The sequence below is a fragment of the Thunnus albacares genome, chromosome 1 (assembly GCF_914725855.1).
Source record: "Thunnus albacares chromosome 1, fThuAlb1.1, whole genome shotgun sequence".
Taxonomy (NCBI): domain Eukaryota; kingdom Metazoa; phylum Chordata; class Actinopteri; order Scombriformes; family Scombridae; genus Thunnus; species Thunnus albacares.
This window is the reverse complement of record NC_058106.1, coordinates 33,111,845-33,121,942: the sequence shown is the minus strand read 5'-3', so window position 1 is coordinate 33,121,942 and position 10,098 is coordinate 33,111,845. Positions and strand designations below refer to the sequence as shown.

The 10,098-nt window shown below is 38.7% G+C and overlaps 1 long non-coding RNA gene across 1 annotated transcript; it reads right to left on the bottom strand.

The window, feature by feature from the left end:
* Positions 1 to 8,842: 8,842 nt before the first annotated feature.
* On the bottom strand, positions 8,843 to 9,483 carry LOC122992527. The gene is made up of 2 exons (XR_006406708.1): positions 9,055 to 9,483; positions 8,843 to 8,963 (listed from the first exon to the last, which is right to left on the bottom strand). It is a non-coding gene; the product is annotated as an uncharacterized LOC122992527 (long non-coding RNA).
* Positions 9,484 to 10,098: the final 615 nt, after the last annotated feature.

The following is a 10,098-nucleotide window of genomic DNA, read 5'->3' as shown; positions in this document are numbered from 1 at the left end:
AGGTTATTTGGGAATACCTCTCTGATAATGGTTAGCTCTGCATCCATTCAATTAAATAGTTTTCAATTTAATCATGAGTAGCAATTAAAGCAGTTCTCTTTCTTATTATTTCTAATGCCAGCCTTACACCAAACAACTTTTCAAGCGATTTCACTGTCGTAGACGAATTTCCAATGTTCACATAAAATCATGAGAGTTTTGCTAGAGTTGTGGCGCGCTCCTGTCATCTTGATTGTTTGGTGTAAGGTGGTCTTAAAACTCAGTCCGCACTGTCTCAAGTCAGTCTTTTTCATGTCTTGACGTTCAAATAAAATCAAACATGTTTTGTGAGTTTTCCAATATTATTATTAAAGCCTTTAGTCTTGGATCATGCGGATAATTAAGTTCAATGATGAGCATTGTAAACAACTAATAGATGCGCTCTCTCCAGCACCAAAGAGGCAGCAAACTGGGTAGATGGTAAACATGACTCTGGGGAGGCACAAGAATGTGAACAAGTTTCGGTTCTCTTATACTGTGGAAAATGAGGAGAAACTGCTAGAGTTGTGGAGTGCCTCTTTGACATATCCTCCCATTTGTGCCATGATAGAATGGAGAAGTGTCCACATTCTGCGGTGTCTTCTCTTTTTCTTTTGGCTGCTTTTTTTTTTTTTTTAGAACAAACCACTGCACACACAAGGGCAGCTGTGGTCAAAAACTGCTCCTGTTTCTGCTCCACTGTTCAACAGTTTTTCTTCTTGTAAATTTCCGCCAGGAGCAGGATGGGAAATAATCTCAAAAGGAATCTAGTTGTAGTCTTGCAAATAGTGACCCTGCAAGATCCCCATTCTTTGTGTCTGTGAGTAAAAACTCAGAGACTTATGAAACATTGTCTTTAGATGTGAGTGGGTGTCAGACTTTAGTCTCTTCAATGTCTTCTAGTGTATAGTAGGCATTAGTGAGAGCATCATACTGCTGGGCTGTACACTGCAGTTTGCTCCTCAGTCAGGTCTCCCTGCGGCAATGTCGGCTCTCCTTTATGAATAGCTTAACAGCCACTGTAGATCACAGTGAAACCAATTACTGAGGTGAGTCAAAGGGAGCTGAGATTGAGCTCACATGAATTCAGATTCAGGAGACCTCAAGCTTGTAACTGGTGTTATATCACTGAGATAGTCTGAACAGATCAGAGGCATTTCTCATAATCCCGATTAAACAGAGGTCCGAAATTGTGCTTAGATCCTTTGATCAGAGTAGGTATTATTGTTTTTCACCACAGCATACCCTGATGATGATGATTTGATTTTTAGGATCATAAACCAATTCAATCCCTGACAGTCTTGTAATGGTGGACATGAAATATTCAAAAGTCTGATGTTAAAGATTGATAACTTGGTTTCATTTCTCTTATAAATCATTCCCATAACATGAACTACAGTAGCTCATTCATTGTGCAGAGTCAGATAAAAACTTGTCTGTCAGCCTCCAAGCTGAAATTGTGAGTCAGAGATATCAGGAATTTCCGACAGCAACAGTATCTCCCACTTGGTGAAAAGAACTACAGAGATGTCAGCACCTGTGGCAAAATGGTTGCTAAACCACAAACGCTGGCTTTTACATATACATCGAATTCAATTTTAATACTAATACAGTCAATTAAGCTGATTTAATAAAAGGACCTATAGGTTTATATATTTGGTTTCACTTGTTATCGAACTGGTTTCACTTATAAACAAACCACTTTAAATACATTAACACAGCAAAAGTAGCTGATTTAGGTTATTTGATCTCTCTCGAGTCAGAATAACAGGAGGTTTTCCTGTTCTCTCCATTTGGCCGACATTGCGTCAATGCAGCAATACCACACTTTATACCCAGTGTGCGGTGGAGGCTTTAAGATAAGTGGTTTAGTAAGTGGATGCATACTTATATAACCTATTTTAATGTTCCATTGATTTTGATTCAAACAGTGGGTTTTTAGCTGACTCATGTTGTTTACAAAATCACTGACATAATGTGATAAAATGAATTCTTTTGGCACCTCAGTGATACTGCTGGCAAACAAAACCACATTTTCTTGTCCAGTCAATTGCTCACTTTGTCAAAAAGCCTTAGACATGTAGCTGCAAAAGCAAAGGTGATATTATGGTATATGGAACTGCACAAGTTCCATGTTGCTGTCTGTAATTTGACTTGACTTAACCACAGTTCGATATGCAGACCTGGGAGAGTCTGAGACAGTGATGGCAACACACAATAGGCCATTTTCATTGCAGACATTTAACTTGTCATAGCAGAAAAAGCACAGGTGGAACTAATAACACCAAGAACTTGCTCCATTTATGTGTCACAGAGTATCAGGGTCTCCTAAATGTGATGCAGCAGTTATTGTTATAATATTACACCTATGCTTCTTCCTTCTATGACACATTAACATGCCTTTAAAGAGGCTTATTAACCAATAGGTTAGGAATTAATTCTTTACACTCCCTATCTATATGCTCATTGGTGTATTCACACTTGACTTGATGTTCTACCCAATTCTGCAGTGTTAGATACATAAATAAAATACTGGCAGCTCACTGTTGGGACCTTATCTTCCATGTGCAGGTTCAGTTTGCAATAAGGATAGTACATTATAGTGAATATAGTTGGCAATATGAGGACAAAAATAACAACACTCACTTCCAATCACCCAAATGCCCAAATCACCCAAACACCCAAAAAATCTTGCGAGGGGCAGATTTACCAGAGTGGCAGTTGTCACCCCTAAAATATGGCCTGCCACCCCAGCTGCCACCTCAGTTTTGGACAATATATGAAAAGTTGTGGCTGGTTGGAAATTGACAAGAGCAAAACTCCAATGTCCGAGTGCAGGTGAATGCAGTAAGAGATGACCCCAGCTGCCGCTAGCCGGCAGCAGCTCCGTTTTCTCCCGGCCCCGGCAGCTTTCTGTGCAGCCTCTCCCGGTCCCGGCCACACACACAACGACTGCTGATGGCTTTTTTTCCTGCTAAATGTGTGTGTAGCGTTGCCAGCTTCTACTAGTAGAAATACAGAACAGCTGGATAGTGGCAGGGTTGTTTTGTTGAAGTGTGTTTTGTTTAGTAATAGTAACTCATGTTTGACTGTGTGAGGGATGGATTAAACCTGAGTAAACCCAAATATTCAGTGCTTACAGGTGTCTCCGGATTGCCTGCAGCTACCAACATCTCTGAAACTGCTCATTCTGCAGACAAACATGTCCAAATTTCAGATCAGTCATGCAAGTGCAACATACAAAAGCATCCAGTTTGAAAAGCACTAAAATCACTCACTCAAATCCCCAAACAAAAAGCCACATTAGACAGCAATGCAGTGACAGTTCATTCAAAGCTTAGTACCTGACAGCAGTGCTGGGTAACCTGACACCCCATGAATATTTCTCTAGATCCACCCCTGCATCTCACTGTGTTTGCAGCGTACAATAGAATGCACTGTTGAGTCTTCAGTTTGTTCAAACTGGCTAGATTTATGCCATCAAGTTTTCTTGTTACAATGTGCTATTCTTCTGTAGCCTTAGGCCTTTAACCTCCCCTTTGAACATTTTAATTTGAAACATTTCAAAAACACAAACATGCATGGCAGGTGGTCTGAAAACTCTAAAATTAATGACAGTCTGTAATACATTCACAATGAACTATCAATGGGTCTAACAGTGTGTAATTTCCTGCGATTTAAGCAATTGCTTATTTGTTTTTGATATCATTTAATTAGACTGGTCAATAGTTCACATACTGGGCTATTTAGTACTATTCTCTCTGTACTCTAATGTGTGCAGTCTCAACTAATACTGTGTTGTAGATCCAGTATGTTGTCATTTTTTTCAAGAAAGCAAAGATGCCTTTTGTTGATGATAAAAAAATACCTTTTCAATGTGCAGGTTTAGTACACATTTTGAGACTCTCTTTGCCCATTTCTGTTTTGTAAGATGCATGTGTGGGTGAGGAACACTGTTTGAGTGAGACAAGTGTACTCCCATTACATGCCACAGTGCTTGGGTTAAATAAAGGGTGTTACCAAGTCTTATTTGTTTCACAGTCAGACCATTTCAACAGTTCGTACTGGGATCTGTTAATGAGGCATGTGAAGAATAGAATCCTCTTTTTGTCCATAGTCTTTATCACTTCCCTTGCACAGAACAAGCCATGGGTAATACACATGGTTATGTGGATGTAAGTGTGTGGTTGTTGATGGTGCGACAACATTATCTGCTGTAAAATCATGACATAATCCCACATGATTTCAGTTCTGTCACATATGACTACAGATATTATGTGGCATATTTGCTTCCACAGAATATCAAAGAAATGACAATGGTGTTTTTGGAAAAGAAACACCCATACAAATCACCAAAAGAAATTAATAAAATTTGCTATTTAAAAAAACAGATTCAGCCTTTTGAGTTTTGTATTCATCTTATTGCCAAACCTTAGCAGCAGTACATCAAGTGACACCCATTGGCACTAATATGAGGTAATGCACATTAACCGAATCACATAATGTCAAATTATATGTCATGGAACTCTAGGTATGTCTATAACTTAACAATGACTTCTCGTTGACAACTGATCACCTGACAATAGAAGAAGTAAATGGCACTGTAGCCAGGATGTGCCAAGCAGGGAGTGAATTCTAAAATGACAGGTTGCAGATTTTAAGGAGTGTGTGCGTTTACAGAGAGAAAATGATGAGGGTGATATGGCAGCAGTGTATTGTGCCTGATTGAGGCCAAGGATTACACAAGAAAGCTGGCCACCCATGCTTTCATTCAAAACACTCCAAGAAGTAGAGCAGGCAGCAGTATGCAGCTTCTTGTTAATCCCGGTGTGTGAGTGTCTGCCTTTCAAAATATTTACATTTAGCACAGAGCTTCAAATTTTTTTCCAGTTTGCAAATGAATTTGATTTGTTGAATCACTGTTCACTTTCTGTAGAACTCGAGGAAATGCTTTGTTAACATGTAGTCAGTCACACAATCTGCAAACTGTTTTCAGTAGTAATCTTCCCTTTGGCTCAAGTTGTATTCTGGCAAGTACAAAGTCACACAGACCAACAAATGCCAGGCCAGCTGCTCCTCTCTGCTTTGTTCTGAGTCATATCCAATCAACTGAAATGGCAACAGGTGGACTCATACACTCATACACTGTAAAGATATTGGTCACACCTTAGAAGGGTATTTCAAAACAGGACTGTTAATTCTTTTTATAGTGAGTTAAAATGGCTGTGTTCATAGTGGTAACCTGTTGGGATTTCTAAGATTGTACTTTCTGGAGTATTTCTTTTCATAATATGTACCACCAATATGAAAAAATATACTTCTTCCTCAGATCAAAAGCTTGTAACCATGGAGTCTTGAGCCTTGAGTTGCAACTATGAGGTATTCCAGTGAAGGATTTTCAGAATGAAGAAGTGTATTTACAAGAAGTCAAAGCAGGATATTGTGACTATTGCACCACAGGAGATGTAGCGAAGGGTGATACATTGACTAAATACATATTCTGTCACAGTTGCCTTCAAACATTTTATTAGTCCACACTCAAAAGTATAAATACTGTTGTTTAAAAATGCAATAAATAAAATGCCATCTGTACAAAGCATCACACAATACTGACCATCACCCAGGGGTACTCAAATACAAGTCTTAGAGTTCTTCTCACCAAATTTCCACAGCATCAAGAGTCCAGTAAGGGTGCATTACATAATATCTCAATACAAAAACTCTAGAACTCTTTACATGAACAGCATGTCTGTATTAATGAGAGAAATGACACCTGTGTTGTGTCTCCAAGTCCTTAAATTGGGCATAAAAAGGTGTGATAGCACACTGGTGTATTCATTAGTAAGTCTGCTTTGGTATGATTACTGTATTCATTGTTGCAAATGTTTTATTTTACAATTGTTCTGCTGGAGGATTGATATGATGACTTCAACTGGTTCAATTTTGTGGCTCTTGTCTCCATGCTTTTGGGATAGTTCTGGTTAAAATGGGCATGTTTGGTCTGGTAGTGGCATTTTATGTTACCACTCCTCACTATGGCCACTGTTTCATTGCAAATCAAGCACATAGTATTACATCAGCACATTCCCTATAATGAATGGGTATTTCTCAGTCCACTAATCCTTAAGTGGTTTTCATGGTCAGCCTTTTTTTAGTATTGGCTAGTTTTGAACAAGCCAATTTACTGGTTCAACCGGAGCTCCAATATCCGACTACAACCTTGCTAACTGTGGCATCTAGCTAGCAGCTGAATGAAGACAGGTGGTGTGACGTGATAATGATGTGTCACTCAAAAGCAGTCCAGGTCAGGTTGCAGTGAAATTTCATTCTCAGTCCAGATTAAATTGTTATTCGGTCCGGAGTCTGGACCAGAGTCCCCCTGCTGAGTATGTATGTCATAGACTCTGCCTCAGATTTTCCTTTTCTGAACAGCCAACTTTTTGCAAGTGAAAGGCATCTCAGTGCAGCATCCAGAATTAAAGCACCACTACACTGTACGATTTTGGGCTGTCCCAGATGGAAGTTGAACGATGCAAGAGAAACGTGGTGAGTCTTTGTTTTTCTATGCCATACATTGCAGTGTAATTGTAAAATTGTAGTGGTTTATAGCTTTGGCAAACAAAGACAGCTTGTGTCAAGAAATTCTTAGAGTCAAAAAGTCAGGACAAAACTCTCACAATGCAACTACTGATAAAATTCCTGTCTACAAACCAACCAATTGACATGAAATGATGCTGCATACATTGGCCTACACGATAAATGCATATACATGACCTTGGGGGTGTACTTTATACTGTACATTTAGCATAAGCACCATTTTTTCAGAGGACAGTACCAGTGCTATGCAAAACTTATTTTTGTTGCATTTTGAAAACAAAACAAGTGCCAAATAAGATAGATGATGCAAGTTGAGGATATGTTTCTGGTTACATATGTTTTCTAGTTAAATCATCCATTGATTTACCAAACATGCATTGCAAAGTCTGACATGCCTCAAAACTTATATGTTAAAATAGACAAAGATTAGGACCAAGATTTCAGTGGACTCATCTTGCACAGTATGACATGCAATTAACCCGTAAGATCGCCGATTTCACAGAGTTGGACTCATGGGGATGGGTTTGGTATTCATATGATGTCGCTATCCTCCCCTGAACATAGGGATCAAATCTCTGTGATGGTGGAGGCATTCATAACTGGACTACTGCAGATGCATTGTTTCTCTTGATCAATACATGTGTCTTTCCTACACTGATCACTCAAATTCCACCTCTTCTTTTTCACATCAGCCACTGTATGTACTATACAGCAAAAGGGAAATACAGCACAAGGAAAATATCATTGGATTTTCATACAGGTTTTAAAAGCCATTGTGAAACAATACCAGCATGTGCATAGGTTTTGTTTAGTGTACATTATTACAAAGTAATCTGTGAATATTAAAACTAAGAATGTTAAAAGGCCATATTTCTGGCAGGAGGTCTAATCAGCTGAAGTAAGTGAAAACACCACTGTGCATGGAGTATAAGTGTTCAGGGCCTTGAATCCCAGTGGACACTCTTTTTAACACAGTTGGCAGTATTTGCAGTTGGGAACCTGGCAAGAGTTCATGTATTTCTGGCTGGACCAAGGACTGCTGGGGCATATCATGAACTATTTGTGTTCATACCCAGGTGAAGGCCATAACATTAGTAACTTGAAGGAACATGAGCTACAGTATATTTAACCATGTGAGCCAAGGAAGGCAGCAAATGGCCCTCAGTCAATGACCAACTTTCACTTTCAATAACCTTGCACTTTATTAAAAGTTTTATATGGCTCATTCCACTGGGAATAAAATCAGCCTCTTAAAATTAATTTTACCTTTATTTTACATATAAGTATGGCTATGTAAATACATATTATGCCATATAATTCCTTTTTAGACATCTGAATACATTCTTTAAAAACACAGAGTTTGCACATTTCAACCAATTATCTCAGATTTCTTTTTCTACCTGTCAGTAAGTTTATTTTTTCTTATGTCTTTGTTGACTCTCCACGAACATAATTCTACAACAGCGAATGCAGGCTTTGAAAAATGAATCAATCCACAGGGACAGAGGGGTGCAAAGTGGTAATAGCGATGGATTAAGAGGGACTCAGAGGAGATTTGAGTTGATTTCGAGTTGCATGGCCAGTGCTGCAAAGCAATTTTTGACAGGTGCTCTAGAGGAATACTGTGACATGAGCGAAAATACATTGATATTGAATTTTCATGAGGACCTTCAGAGCAGTGAAATTACTATGCCTGTTTTTCAGTATAGCACAATTACCTTAGGAATAGTTTCACTCGGTGCCTTAAAAGGCTCAACTGGAGTGGTTTGCTGACCCTGTAATGAACTAATGTGCTAAGGCAATAACTGCCTAATCTTTGTAAAAAAAAAAAAAAAAAAAAAAAATTAATTAAATTTAATTTGGCAGACAAAGGACACATGAGATGAATCATAGTAAATTTAATTCATTTTGAAATTTTGGTAAACTCTTTACATTTTGAGTGTGAAGTTTACTCTTGACCTTCAATTACAATCCACCAAACAGTAAACTGCAACCATTTCAATTATAAAGCTAACAGTTTATTAAAACCCCAAATGTAAAGATTATTTGCTTTGGGTTCAACAATAATTAAGTCTATATAAATGCTAACTTTTGAGACAGGAACTTTCTTCTTGATGATAATAATAATGATGATAATAATAATAATAATAATAACAATAATAATTAGTAGTAGTGTCATAACATCAGAGCGAACCCAAGTGCAGAACACAAACACAGAAGATAAGGGTGAGATTAAGAAAGTTTATTTGTAGAGGAAGGCTGGTGATGGCTGGGGATCGGGGAGTGATGGTGAATGGCGTGGGCAGGCAAGCAGGTTTAGCGGGCAGGCAGACAGACGAGGAGTGATCCTGAGCACAAAGGAAAAGACAGTTAGTACAAACTAGGAATCAAACACGAAAAACAAATCACTTACACTAGGAGTCTGAAACATGTCTCTACCACAGTAGCTGAAACAGCAACCTGGTGAAAAGTGGGTGAATAGCCAGAGATGAGCTTTTGGTTGACAGGTGTGTAGGTTGAGGGAGGTTATGAGCTGATTGAAGGCAGGTGTGCAGGCAGAGCAGGGATCCAGGGGCCAGGATAGTGAGAGTGGGAGCGCCACATAAACACCACACCCACAAACATAGAGAGAAAAACAGGGGAACACAGGGGATACAGGGGAAAAGTAAAACCCACAGAAACACAGGGGAAAGTACTGGGAGATGGCCGTGGCTGAGACAAGTAGTAGCAGTGGTAGTATTAGTAAAAAACACAACAAAGTGTCTGTGCATATACCCGAAAAGCACAGAGGAATAATTTATTTATGTTTTCCCTGTATGATAGCTCAGTGACAACTGGTGTGAAGCCACAGTGGTGGTAGTTTTTCTCTTTTCATCTTGCAGCATGTATAGAACAATGTTTCAATGCTGACACTTTGTATTTCGAATTGTTTATGTGTTGCTGCAAGGTCTGACACTCCTAATTTGCCTGGTTATTTTCCTGGAATTCATTGCTATTGCCATTTTCTTGGAAAATCAAACTCAAGGCCAAACAATAAACAAGCTGCCACACAAAATTAGACTTTGAAAACTGAATAATTATTCAGTCTTGGAGGAGCTTTAGATTTTGTATCCATAGTGATTTAGTGATTCCAGAAAAATTCAATAAATGCAGCAATACAATGAATGCTGATGTCCTTATGCTGGAGAAATACATGTGATGTCTTTTCAGATAGACAGGAAAAAAAATGTGAATATGATAGTGTCGGCCTTCTGCTAGAGCTGCAGCTTAAGGAAAATCTATCATTAATTTATCTGGAAAATGATGGACAGAAATGGAATATTTGTGTTCCACATTCAATATGTATATAGGTTTTCCCTCAGGCCAAAGTCTAGTCTTTCGGTGTAGGTACTCTATATGCTTGCAGCAGAGGTGTTCACTTTAAATTAGCATCACTTTCAGTGCATACATTTTCAGTTGGCAGAATTAAGTGTCTGTCTCAGC